The 14,584-nt window shown below is 39.1% G+C and overlaps 1 non-coding gene across 1 annotated transcript; it reads left to right on the top strand.

Annotated features, from left to right (window-relative positions):
• The first annotated feature begins 8,852 nt into the window (after nucleotides 1-8,852).
• On the top strand, nucleotides 8,853-8,960 carry LOC130959153 (small nucleolar RNA R71). The gene has a single exon (XR_009078248.1). It is a non-coding gene; the product is annotated as a small nucleolar RNA R71 (small nucleolar RNA).
• The last annotated feature ends 5,624 nt before the right edge of the window (nucleotides 8,961-14,584 follow it).

Here is a 14,584-nt window from a genome sequence, read left to right as displayed (position 1 = left end):
TTTGAGTTTCTTTGCCATGGTTGCTGAGTTTGATTGTGGTTGTCTCCCCATCTGAGGTTGGGATGGTTCTTCCAAGATGGATTGTAGGTATCACCATAGACTTCATTTGTTCCGGGATTTTGGTTGTGCATGTATTGGACTTGCTCTTGCTGTTGCTCTTCTTGGGTTTCTTCATTTTGCACCCATGTGGTTGATGGTTGGCTTGTGGCACTCACTGATGCTACTTGCAGGCCATCAATTCTTTTGGCCATTTGCTCAAACTGTTGTTGAATCTGCTGCTGCATCATCTTGTTCTGAGCTAGAATTGAATCCACTCCTTCCAACTCCATTACTCCTCTTCTTTGTGATGGTTGGCGTTGCCTTTGATGAGCAAAGAAATATTGGTTGTTGGCCACCATATCAATGAGGTTTTGAGCTTCCTCTGTAGTTTTCATGAATTGTAGTGAGCCTCCAGCTGAATGATCAAGTGCTTCTTGAGCTTTCAGAGTAAGTCCTTCATAGAAGTTCTGCAACTTATCCCACTCAGTAAAGATCTCTGGTGGACATTTCCTCAATAGTGCCTTATATCTTTCCCATGCTTCATATAAATTTTCAGCCTCCATTTGAGTGAAAGTCTGCACCTCAGTCTTCAATCTTATGATCCTTTGAGGGGGATAAAATTTGGCAAGAAACTTGCTCACCAAATCATCCCAAGTGTTGATGCTTTCCTTTGGAAATGTTTCTAGCCATTGAGTGGCTTTGTCTCTGAGAGAGAATGGAAAGAGCAGCAACTTGTAACTGTCAGGAGGCACACCATTGGTTTTGACAGTATCACAAATCCTTAAAAAGGTGGATAGATGTTGATTCGGGTCCTCCAATGGCCCTCCTCCAAAAGAACAGTTGTTTTGGACCAGTGTGATGAGTTGTGGCTTTAGTTCAAAGTTATTTGCATTGACATTGGGGGAAAGAATGCTACTCCCATAGTGTCTAGCAATTGCAAATGTGTAGGAAGCCAGTACTCTTCTTTGTTGTGGGTTATTGTTGGCCCCTCCTTCTGGTTGATTGGGATTTGATGGATCTCCTTCCATTTCTTGGAATTCCTCCTCAGATTCTTCCTCTCCAATAACGTTCTTCCCTCTTTCTGCTCTTCTTATTCTTTGAAGAGTTCTTTGGTCAATTTCAGAGAGAATAGGGGAAGCTCGTCCTGTACCTGACATACAAACACACAATAAGAAACACAAGGATCCAGAAAACCAGTGAAACTTCAATCTATTGCTAGAGTGAAGTTTTTTTGATAGTTTAAGCAAAAATTCAAACAGTTAGTGTGTTAAGTAAACAATAAAGAAAAAGTGCTTGATCTAGATCTCCACTTCACTTAATCATTGTCAATCTATTTCAATCCCCGGCAACGACGCCAAAAACTTGATGTGCGGAAAACGATCCGACACAAAACTCACCGGCAAGTGTACCGGGTCGCATCAAGTAATAATAACTCACATGAGTGAGGTCGATCCCACAGGGATTGAAGGATTGAGCAATTTTAGTTTAGTGGTTGATTTAGTCAAGCGAATCAAATATTGGTTGAGTGTTTTGTATCCAACAGTAATTAAACAATAGGAAATGTAAAGGGAGAGGGATGAATTGCAGAAATTAAAGAAAACTGAAAGTAAAAGAGCTGAATCTTAAAGAACAAGAAATTAAATGACTGAAACTTAAAATGCAAGAAATGTAAATTGCAGTAACTTAAAGAGCAAGAAATATAAATTGCAATAATGAAAAGGGATTTGAGGAGTGGGATTTCAGAATTCAAGCAATAGAAATTAGATTGCAGCAAGTAATAAAGCAGAAGATGAATTAGAAATACTTAAAATTAAAACAGAGAATGGAATTGAATTGCAGCAGAAGTTCACAGAGGAACCAAAAGAAAGATGTGATCTCAGGACTCCAGAGACTAGATAGCAAAGTCTAGATCTCAATTGCCTTCCCAGATCCAAATTCTCAAAGCAATTAACAAGAAATTAAAGAAGAAACAGTAAAGTGAATGTAATTGAACTTAATTATGCAGAGAAGAAATTAAAGAGTTCTTGAGTGGAGATTGAGACAGAATTTCCTCAATTCTTGACACCCAAGACTCAAACAAGAAAAGTAAAAATGCTCAAAACAAGAACAAGGAAGAAGAGAGATCAATTCTCCTCCCCAATTCTCTGAAATCTCAGTTCCTAGCTCTCAATGAATTCTCCAAAATTCAAAAGAAGGTTCAAAAGTCAAAAGTGAAAAGAAAGGTCTCTAATTACATCAAACTAACTCCTATTTATACACTTTCTATTCTTGGATTTTGGAATTTGGATGGGCTTTTGATTTGGTGAAGAAATGAATTTTATTGAATTTTTAATCCAATTTCAGCCCAAGAAAAGTTGCTTCAAGGAGGCTGCCCTGCCCTTGTGGAGGGCAGTGCAGGAGTTTGTGCGTGTGGCTCTTGGTGCGTGCGAGTTGGGCGTGTTGGTGCTGCAGGATGCTGCCCTGCCCTTATGGAGGGCAGGGCAGAAATTTTTTGGTGCGCCAGAATTTGCCTGTGCGTGCATGTTGATGCTGCCGAAGCTCCCTTGGTGCGCCAATTTGGTGCGCTGGCCGTGCACCAGAAAATGCTGCCCTGCCCTTGCGGAGGGCAGGGCAATGTGCCAAGGCTGAAGCTCCGTGTTCGAGACTTGGGTGACGCGCACGCTACCTTTTTTTCTTGGTTTTCTTGGTACCAAAGTGAGGCTTAGTTCCTTGCTTCCTCATGGTGCCGTGTTCGATCCTTGTGGCAAGCATTGGTAGGCTTTTTCCTTTGATTTATTTTCCATGAAGACCCGATATTGCCCTTGAGGAGAGCAGGGCAGAATTTTTGCTCCCTTTGATCCATGATATCAATTTGTGCTCCGCCCTTGAGGAGGGCAGGGCAGTGTTGCCTCTCAAAGTTTGCTTCCTTATGTTGCCCTCCTTGAGGGCAGTGTGCCCTTGTGGAGGGCAATGCTTGCTTCCTCCTTTTATGCGCCACACTTTTTCTCTCTTGGGCCACGCTTTCTTAAGCCACGCTTCCTCTTTTCTTCTTTTCTTCACCTACAATAAACCAAAATAACCACTCAAAGTATCACTAAATTCACAAGGCTTATAAATCAATTAAAAATCAATTAAATTCAGCTTAAACCTCATGAGTTAACATTAATTTCATGGTGGTTGATTGATTTAAAGAAGTTATGCATTTTTACTCCAAATCACTTACTTAGGATGCAAGAAAGTGCATAAAGACTAGTAAAACAAGTGAAATTAGCTTGAAAAATGGGTATATGTTGACCTGTCATCAAGCGGGGCTTTTAGCTTTTTGCCTCTGAATAGTTTTGGCATCTCACACTATCCTTTGAAATTCAGAATGATTGGCTTCTTTAGGACCTCAGAATCCAGATAGTGTTATTGATTCTCCTAGTTAAGTATGATGATTCTTGAACACAGCTACTTATTGAGTCTTGGCCGTGGCCCAAAGCACTCTGTCTTCCAGTATTACCACCGGATACATACATGCCACAGACACATAATTGGGTGAACCTTTTCAGATTGTGACTCAGCTTTTCTAGAGTCCCCAATTAGAGGTGTCCAGGGTTCTTAAGCACACTCTTTTTGCCTTGGATCATAACTTTATTTCTTTCTTTTTTCTTTCTTTTTCTCTTTCTCTTTTTTTTCGTTTTTCGTTATTTTCTTTTTTTTTTTTGTATTCACTGCTTTTTCTTGCTTCAAGAATCATTTTTATGATTTTTCAGATCCTCAGTAACATGTCTCCTTTTTCATCATTCTTTCAAGAGCCAACAATTTTAACATTCATGAACCACAAATTCAAAAGACATATGCACTGTTCAAGCATACATTCAGAAAACAAAAGTGTTGCCACCACATCAAAATAATTAATCTGTTATAAAATTCAAAATTCATGCAATTCTTCTCTTTTTTAATTAAGAACATTTTTCATTTAAGAGAGGTGATGGATTCATAGGACATTCATGACTTTAAGGCATAGACACTAAGACACTAATGATCACAAGACACAAACATGGATAAACATAAGTATAAAAATTCGAAAAACAGGAAAATAAAGAACAAGGAGATTAAAGAACGGGTCCACCTCAGTGATGGCAGCTTGTTCTTCCTCTTGAAGGTCTTATGGAGTGCTTGAGCTCCTCAATGTCTCTTCCTTGTCTTTGTTGCTCCTCTCTCATGATTCTTTGATCTTCTCTAATTTCATGGAGGAGGATGGAATGTTCTTGGTGCTCCACCCTTAGTTGTCCCATGTTGGAACTCAATTCTCCTAGGGAGGTGTTGATTTGCTCCCAATAGTTTTATGGAGGAAAGTGCATCCCTTGAGGCATCTCAGGGATTTCATGATGAGTGGGGTCTCTTGTTTGCTCCATCCTTTTCTTAGTGATGGGCTTGTCCTCATCAATGAGAATGTCTCCTTCTATGTCAACTCCAACTGAATAACAGAGGTGACAAATGAGATGAGGAAAGGCTAACCTTGCCAAGGTAGAAGACTTGTCCGCCACCTTGTAGAGTTCTTGGGCTATAACCTCATGAACTTCTACTTCTTCTCCAATCATGATGCTATGAATCATGATGGCCCGGTCTATAGTAACTTCGGACTGGTTGCTAGTGGGAATGATTGAGCGTTGAATAAACTCCAACCATCCTCTAGCCATGGGCTTGAGGTCATGCCTTCTCAATTGAACCGGCTTCCCTCTTGAATCTCTCTTCCATTGGGCGCCCTCTTCACAAATGTATGTGAGGACTTGGTCCAACCTTTGGTCAAAGTTGACCCTTCTAGTGTAAGGATGTTCATCTCCTTGCATCATGGGCAAGTTGAATGCCAACCTTACATTTTCCGGACTAAAATCTAAGTATTTCCCCCGAACCATTGTAAGCCAATTCTTTGGGTCCGGGTTCACACTTTGATCATGGTTCTTGGTGATCCATGCATTGGCATAGAACTCTTGAACCATTAAGATTCCGACTTGTTGAATGGGGTTGGTAAGAACTTCCCAACCTCTTCTTCGAATCTCATGTCGGATCTCCGGATATTCACTCTTTTTGAGTTTGAAAGGGACCTCGGGAATCACCTTCTTCAAGGCCACAATTTCATAGAAGTGGTCTTGATGCACCCTTGAGATGAATCTCTCCATCTCCCATGACTCGGAGGTGAAAGCTTTTGCCTTCCCTTTCCTCTTTCTAGAGGTTTCTCCGGCCTTGGATGCCATAAATGGTTATGGAAAAATAAAAAGCAATGCTTTTACCACACCAAACTTAAAAGGTTTGCTCGTCCTCGAGCAAAAGAAGAAAGAAGAGAGTAGAAGAAGAAGAAATAGAGGAGAGGGATGTGGCTATGTGGTTCGGCCAAAGGGGGAGAAGTAGTGTTTAGGTTGTGTGAAAATGAAGGAGTGAAGATGGGTTTATATAGGGGTGAAGAGAGGGGTAGGGTTCGGTTATGAATGGGTGGGTTTGGGAGGGAAAGTGGTTTGAATTTTGAATGGTAAGGTAGGTGGGGTTTTATGAAAGATGGATGTGAGTGGTGAAGAGAAAGATGGGAATTGATAGGTGAAGGGTTTTTGGGGAAGAGGTGTTGAGGTGATTGGTGAATGGGTGAAGAAGAAGAGAGAGGGTGGTGGGGTAGGTGGGGATTCTGTGGGGTCCACAGATCCTGAGGTGTCAAGGAAAATTCAACCCTGCACCAAGTGGCGTGCAAAAATGCACCCTTTGCCAATTCTGGCGTTAAACGCCGGGCTGGTGCCCATTTCTGGCGTTTAACGCCAGCTTCTTGCCTTTTTCTGGCATTTAACGCCGGATTTGGCTCCTCTGAAGTTGTTTATTTACTTTAGAGAGAAAAGTAACGTAGTCTAAGCCATTGATAACATAAACGATTTTGATCATCTTAAATAAATAAATAATAAATAAATGCATTAAAAGAACTTTGAAAATCGTACAAGCAGTAGCTTTTAAAACCGTGTGATTTTCTCTTTTTATTTCATTTTCTTTCTATTTTATTTAGTTTTTTATTTTTTTTTCAACCAAAAAAATTATTTTTTGTTCTATTTTTTCACAATATTTAATTCTCTTTTTATGTTTTATTATCATATGCTTCCATAATATTGTTGTTATTTTGGTTATCTTCTTCTTTTTTATTTTTGTCTTTTATAATTTACATTTAAAATTTTGTCATGAAAGAAAATAATGGTGATCACTAGTAATTTTTCAACATCACATCATTAGTTTGTTCTCAATTAGATTCTTATTTTAAGTATAAAAAAAATTGAGTACATTTATCTAAAAAAAATTTAGTACATTTACATGAGTATTTTTTTATATTAAAATAAAAAAAATTATTTCTTGACCCAATTTAAATTAATTAATTTTATTTTTTTTATCAGATTTTTCAAAAAATTATTCAGGATTAAAAAAAGATGAAAAATTACTAGTGATCACCATTATTTTCTTTCATGACAAAATTTTAAATATAAATTATAAAAGACAAAAACCAAAATAACAACAATATCATGAAAGAATATGATAATAAAACATAAAAAGAGAATTAAATATTGTGAAAAAATAAAACCAAAAATAATTTTTTTTGGTTGAAAAAAAAATAAAAAACTAAATAAAATAGAAAGAAAATGAAATAAAAAGAAAAAATCACGCGATCTTAAAAGCTGCTGCTTGCACGATTTTTAAGATTCTTTTAATACATTTATTTATTATTTATTTATTTAAGATGATCAAAACCGTTTATGTTATCAATGGCTTAGACTACGTTACTTTTCTCTTTAAAGTAAATAAACAACTTCAGAGGAGCCAAATCCTTTAACGCCAGTCTGGTGCCCCTTTCTGGCGTTAAAAGCCCAGAATGGTGCCAGACTGGGCGTTAAACGCCCATTTGCTGCCCTTACTGGCGTTTAAACGCCAGCAAGGTCTTCCTCCAGGGTGTGCTGTTTTTCTTCCTGTTTTTCATTCTGTTTTTGCTTTTTCAATTGATTTTGTGACTTCTCATGATCATCAACCTACAGAAAACATAAAATAACAAAGGAAAATAGATAAAATATAACATTGGGTTGCCTCCCAACAAGCGCTTCCTTAATGTCAGTAGCTTGACAGAGGGCTCTCATGGAGCATCACAGATACTCAGAGCAATGTTGGAACCTCTCAACACCAAACTTGGAGTTTGAATGTGGGGGTTCAACACCAAACTTAGAGTTTGATTGTGGCCTCCCAACACCAAACTTAGAGTTTGACTGTGGGGGCTCTGTTTGACTCTGTTTTGAGAGAAGCTCTTCATGCTTCCTCTCCATGGTGACAGAGGGATATCCTTGAGCCTTAAACACAAAGGATTCTTCATTCACTTGAATGATCAGTTCACCTCTATCCACATCAATCACAGCCTTTACTGTGGCTAGGAAGGGTCTGCCAAGGATGATGGATTCATCCATGCACTTCCCAGTCTCTAGGACTATGAAATCAGCAGGGATGTAATGGTCTTCAATCTTTACCAAAACATCCTCTACAAGTCCATAAGCTTGTTTTCTTGAATTGTCTGCCATCTCTAGTGAGATTCTTGCAGCTTGTACCTCAAAGATCCCTAGCTTCTCCATTACAGAGAGAGGCATGAGGTTTATACTTGACCTTAAGTCACACAGAGCCTTCTTGAAGGTCATGGTGCCTATGGCGCAAGGTATTGAAAACTTCCCAGGATCCTGTCTCTTTTGAGGTAATTTCTGCCTAGACAAGCCATCCAGTTCTTTGGTGAGCAAATGGGGTTCATCCTCCCAAGTCTCATTACCAAATAACTTGTCATTTAGCTTCATGATTGCTCCAAGGTATTTAGCAACTTGCTCTTCAGTGACATACTCATCCTCTTCAGAGGAAAAATACTCATCAGAGCTCATGAATGGCAGAAGTAAATCCAATGGAATCTCTATGGTCTCATTTTGAGCTTCAGATTCCCATGGTTCCTCATTAGGGAACTCATTGGAGGTCAGTGCACGCCCATTGAGGTTTTCCTCAGTGGCGTTCACTGCCTCTTTCTCCTCTCCAAATTCGGCCATGTTGATGGCCTTGCACTCTCCTTTTGGATTTTCTTCTGTATTGCTTGGAAGAGTACTAGGAGGGAGTTCAGTAATTTTCTTGCTCAGCTGTCCCACTTGTGCCTCCAAATTTCTAATGGAGGACCTTGTTTCAGTCATGAAACTTTGAGTGGTTTTGATTAGATCAGAGACCATGGTTGCTAAGTCAGAGTGGCTCTGCTTAGAATTCTCTGTTTATTGCTGAGAAGATGATGGAAAGGGCTTGCCATTGCTAAACCTGTTTCTTCCACCATTATTGTTGTTGAAACCTTGTTGAGGTCTCTGTTGATCCTTCCATGAGAGATTTGGATGATTTCTCCATGAAGAATTATAGGTGTTTCCATAGGGTTCTCCCATGTAATTCACCTCTTCTATTGAAGGGTTCTCAGGATCATAAGCTTCTTCTTCAGATGAAGCTTCCTTAGTACTGCCTGGTGCAGCTTGCATTCCAGACAGACTTTGAGAAATCAAATTGACTTGCTGAGTCAATATTTTGTTCTGAGCCAGTATGGCGTTCAGAGTATCAATCTCAAGAACTCCTTTCTTCTGATTTGTCCCATTGTTCACAGGATTCCTTTCAGAAGTGTACATGAATTGGTTATTTGCAACCATTTCAATGAGCTCTTGAGCTTCTGTAGGCGTCTTCTTCAGATGAAGAGATCCTCCAGCAGAGCTATCCAAAGACATCTTGGACAGTTCAGACAGACCATCATAGAAAATACCTATGATGCTCCATTCAGAAAGCATGTCAGAGGGACACTTTCTGATTAATTGTTTGTATCTTTCCCAAGCTTCATAGAGGGATTCTCCATCCTTCTGTCTGAAGGTTTGGACTTCCACTCTAAGCTTACTCAATTTTTGAGGTGGAAAGAACTTTGCCAAGAAGGCATTGACTAGCTTTTCCCAAGAGTTCAGGCTTTCTTTAGGTTGTGAGTCCAACCATATTCTAGCTCTGTCTCTTACAGCAAAAGGGAATAGCATAAGTCTGTAGACCTCAGGGTCAACCCCATTAGTCTTGACAGTGTCACAGATTTGTAAGAACTCAGCTAAAAACTAATGAGGATCTTCCAATGGAAGTCCATGGAACTTGCAATTCTGTTGCATTAGAGAAACTAATTGAGGCTTAAGCTCAAAGTTGTTTGCTCCAATGGCAGGGATAGAGATGCTTCTCCCATAGAAGTCGGGAGTAGGTGCAGTAAAGTCACCCAGCACCTTCCTTGCATTGTTGGCATTGTTGTTGTTTTCGGCTGTCATGGGTTCTTCTTTTTTGAAGCTTTCTGTTAGGTCCTCTACAGAGAGTAGTGCCTTAGCTTCTCTTAGCTTTCGCTTCAAGGTCCTTTCAGGTTCAGGGTCAGCCTCAACAAGAATGCTTTTGTCTTTGCTCCTGCTCATATGAAAGAGAAGAGAACAAGAAAGTGTGGAATCCTCTATGTCACAGTATAGAGATTCCTTGAGGTGTCAGAGGAACAGAAAAATAGAAGGAAGAGGTAGAAGAATTCGAACTTAGTGAGATAGAGTTCGAATTGTGCATTGAGGAAGAGTGGTACTCCATAAATAGAAGGATGTGAGAAGAGGGGAAGAAATTTTCGAAAATTAATTAAAAGATTTTAAAAACATTTTGAAAAAGATTTTGAAGGAGATATGATTGAAAACTTTTTTGAAAAAGATGTGATTTAGAAGTTATGGTTTTTAAAAAGATGTGATTGAGAAGATATGATTTGAAAAACAATTTAAAAAGATTTGATTTTAAAAATTAATGACTTGGCTAACAAGAAAAGATATGATTCAAACATTAAACCTTTCTCAACAGAAAAAGGCAACATACTTGAAATGTTGAATCAAACCATTCTGGCGTTTAACGCCCAAAATTCTACCTTTTTGGGCGTTAAACGCCCAACCATGCACCTTGGCTGGCGTTTAAACTCCAGTTTGTTTTCCTCACTGGGCGTTTTGAACGCCCAGCTTTTTCTGTGTAATTCCTCTGCTGCATGTATTGAATTTTCAGTTCCCTGTATTATTGACTTGAAAATAGAACCAAGATCAAATAAACAAAGCATGCTAGACACCAAACTTAAAACGAGACACTGGACTCAAATGAGAAACATAAAATATTTTTGGTTTTTATGATTTTGTAATTTTTTTGGTTTTTTCGAAAATTAAGTGGAAAAGATAGTAAAGGTATCAAAATTCTTAATGAGAATCCCAGGAATCATTGCAATGCTAGTCTAAGACTTCGGTCCAGGAATTAGACATGGCTTCACAGCCAGCCAAGCTTTCAAAGAAAGCTTCGGTCCAAAACACTAGACATGGCCAATGGCCAGCCAAGCCTTAGCAGATCATTGCTCCAATAGCAAGATTGATAGAAATCAACAAGCTCTTGTGATGATGAGTTGAAACCTCGGTCCAATAAAATTAGACATGGCTTCACAGCCAGCCAGACTTCAACAGATCATCATGAAACTCTAGAACTCATTCTTAAGAATTCTGAAAAATACCTAATCTAAGCAACAAGATGAACCGTTAGTTGTCCATACTCGAAACAATCCCCGGCAACGGCGCCAAAAACTTGGTGTTGTTGCAGGATCAAAACATGGCACTGTTGTTGCATGGAACAAATGCGAAACTGTTTAGGACATTTAATTCCCCGGCAACGGCGCCAAAAACTTGGTATGCGAAATTGTGATCACTACTTTTCACAACTCAAATAATCCCTAGTAATGGCCCCAAAGACTTGGTGCTCAATACCATGGCATAAACACAACTTCGCACAACTAACCAGCAAGTGCACTGGGTCGTCCAAGTAATAAACCTTACGCGAGTAAGGGTCGATCCCACGGAGATTGTTGGTATGAAGCAAGCTATGGTCACCTTGTAAATCTCAGTCAGGCAGACTCAAATGGTTATGGGTGATATATGAATAAAACATAAAGATAAAGATAGAGATACTTATGTAATTCATTGGTGAGAACTTCAGATAAGCGAATGAAGATGCTTTGTCCCTTCCGTCTCTCTGCTTTCCTACTGTCTTCATCCAATCCTTCTTACTCCTTTCCATGGCAAGCTGTATGTTGGGCATCACCGTTGTCAATGGCTACAGTCCCGTCCTCTCAGTGGAAATGTTCAACGCACCCTGTCACGGCACGGCTATCCAGCTGTCGGTTCTCGATCATGTCGGAATAGAATCCAGTGATTCTGTTGCGTCTGTCACTAACGCCCCACAATCGCGAGTTTGAAGCTCGTCACAGTCATTCAATCATTGAATCCTACTCAGAATACCACAGACAAGGTTTAGACCTTCCGGATTCTCTTGAATGCAGTCATCAATTCTAGCTTATACCACGAAGATTCCGGTTAAAGAATCCAAGATATATCCACCCAATCTAAGGTAGAAGGGAGGTGATTGACGGTCACCCGTTCATAGGTGAGAATGATGATGAGTGTCACGGATCATCACATTCATCAAGTTGAAGAACAAGTGATATCTTGGAACAAGAACAAGCTGAATTGAATAGAAGAACAATAGTAATTGCATTAATACTCGAGGTACAGCAGAGCTCCACACCTTAATCTATGGTGTGTAGAAACTCCACCGTTGAAAATACATAAGAACGATTTCTAGGCATGGCCGTGAGGCCAGCCCCCAGTGATCAAAAGATTCAAAGATCTCAAGATGAAAAATACAATAGTAAAAGGTCCTACTTATAGGGAACTAGTAGCTTAAGAATTACAAAGATGAGTAAAAGACATAAAAATCCACTTTCGGGCCCACTTGGTGTGTGCTTGGGCTGAGCATTGAAGCATTTTCGTGTAGAGACTTCTCTTGGAGTTAAACGCCAGCTTTTGTGCCAGTTTGGGCGTTTAACTCCCACTTTGGTGCCAGTTCCGGCGTTTAACGCTGGGAATTCTGAAGGTGACTTTGAACGCCGGTTTGGGCCATCAAATCTTGGGCAAAGTATGGACTATCATATATTGCTGGAAAGCCCAGGATGTCTACTTTCCAACGCCGTTGAGAGCGCGCCAATTGGGCTTCTGTAGCTCCAGAAAATCCACTTCGAGTGCAGGGAGGTCAGAATCCAACAGCATCTGCAGTCCTTTTCAGTCTCTGAATCAGATTTTTGCTCAGGTCCCTCAATTTCAGCCAGAAAATACCTGAAATCACAGAAAAACACACAAACTCATAGTAAAGTCCAGAAAAGTGAATTTTAATTAAAAACTAATAAAAATATACTAAAAACTAACTAAATCATACTAAAAACATACTAAAAACAATGCCAAAAAGCGTATAAATTATCCACTCATCACACACACACACACACACACACGCACATATAGAGGAGATATGAGGAAGAGCTAGTGCCGACGGAAAGGAGGAAGAGTGTCGCCAGCCTGGTGCCACTGTCGCCATCACGTCCTGCCATCCCTACCACCATGAAACCACCGAACTAGGTTGAGAAGGAGAGAGATTGAAACGAGCTTTGAGGAAGAGTGTTGTGCAAGAATGGAAAGGTTGAGGCGTTGTCGTGGGATAGCCATTGAGAAAGCCATTGCTGCGAACTCGTCGACGTTGAGGAGAAGCTACCGTCTCGTCTTGTTCACCGTCGCCATCAGATCACCACGTTGTGTCGCCGTCGATGAAGCTTCTGTTACTGTCGTGAATCACAAACAGAGGAGAGCGAGAGAGACCGAAGATGCGGGAGAGAAGAGGTGATGAACGAAGCCGTCAATGAAGCCTTGGTCGTCGCTGCCAGAGGCGTGAAGGAAGGGAGGCAGAACCGCGTGAGCTAGAAGAGCCACAGTGATTGTTGTTGCTGCCGCTGGTGTAGTCCGCCGTCAAGCTGAACGCCGCCATCGCCGTTAGAAACCACCGTTAGAATCGCTCCTATTTTGGTGAGCTTTGCCCTGTTTCTGATTCTTCCTTGTTCTACCAATTGGTTTCTACTTTGAAGCTTGTCACTAAAACTATTTGTATTGAATAAAGTGGTTATCGTAAATTACCTTGCCGCCGCCGTTACTGGAGGTAGCTGCCGGCTCTGTTTGGAGGTTGCTGCTGAGTCACCACCAAAGTTGAGAACAGGTGCTGGAATCTGACGGAGCGTCGCTACTACCATGGATACGTAATATTGGGTTTTCGCGTTTAAATCCTTCAATTTCGGCTAATTGAGGTAGGGGATTTATTTTTAAAATTAAATGTTTTTAATTTAGAATGCCTACAAGGATAATTAGATAATTGTAAATAGTTAACAATGGTTAAGAATTGATTAATTGATGTGAATTGCTTGAAATGTGTTTGAGAATAGTTAGCTATTATGATTATTATGAACTATGAATTAGAATTGGATGCAGTTGTGATGACTCTAAATTATAAGTGAAATTAGATGCGGTTTTAAATTGTATTCTGAATTATTGATTTTTGTGATGAATTGGATGAGATTCAGATCTTAAATGAATTATTTTGAATTGTTTGATATTGAATTAGAATTTTAACATATTGGAATGGCTGTGAAATGGACTTGCGACGGGTTGGAATTGGTTGAAATGTGGTTGTGAATGGTGATTTATTTAATGTTACTTATTAAATTGAAATATGATGAGTTAATTATTGAAAATCTGACGTTTTGATAATAACTGAATGGAGTTTAAATTATGGTTGTGATTGTGACTGGTTTTGTTGCTGTGAGTGATTGACTAACGTGATTGACTTTGGTTTGAGGCTATGACTGTTACTGGTTCTATGGTTGCTTTGGAATTCCAGAGAATCTTGATTTTATCTGATTGTACTGAATTGGTCATTATCGACTGATTTGCTTGATGGTGCTATGATGGTTGTTATTGTTGATTTAAGTTTAACTAGAGTTGATTTTGAGGACAGTTAAAGGATTAAAGGTTGATTAATGAAGTATTTTCTTGAAGTATGATCTTTAGAATAAAATAGTAACTTTGCTAATAACTAAATAACTTTAAAAATAACTAAAAATATGAAAAGTTCATGTTTGGAATGTTAGTTATGAATTGTTGAAGCTGGCTTCATTTACTTTTAAAGAATGGTTTATGGGAACTCTGATTTTAATTAATGTTAGGATGTTGGTCATTAAACTAATTTATAATAAATGATTATTAATATTCAGTTGTTGTGATAACTGCTGATAAAAGGGCTGGTGATTTGTTGAGAAAGAGGGAACTCGTAACGGTGGCGAAGTCCGAGTTTTAGGGGAGGTATTGCCGAAATTTTATAAAATTTGAGGTATTATTTGAAATGTTATTTTAGAAGATTTGGATTTGGAAAAATTATATTACTTGAGTTTTATTTAGTTAAGAAAAAAATTATAATATTTTGAATTCGATTTATCAAGGAAAGGTTTATGTTTCGAGTTTGAATTATTTAAGAAAGGAATTATACTTTGAATTCGATTCTATATGAAAAGAGTTATATTTTGGGTTTGAAATAAAGGATTACCTTTTAAGAAGTTTGGTGA

Source organism: Arachis stenosperma, chromosome 10 (assembly GCF_014773155.1).
Source record: "Arachis stenosperma cultivar V10309 chromosome 10, arast.V10309.gnm1.PFL2, whole genome shotgun sequence".
Taxonomy (NCBI): domain Eukaryota; kingdom Viridiplantae; phylum Streptophyta; class Magnoliopsida; order Fabales; family Fabaceae; genus Arachis; species Arachis stenosperma.
The sequence above is the reverse complement of the archived record's forward strand: the minus strand, read 5'-3'. Positions and strand labels throughout refer to the sequence as shown.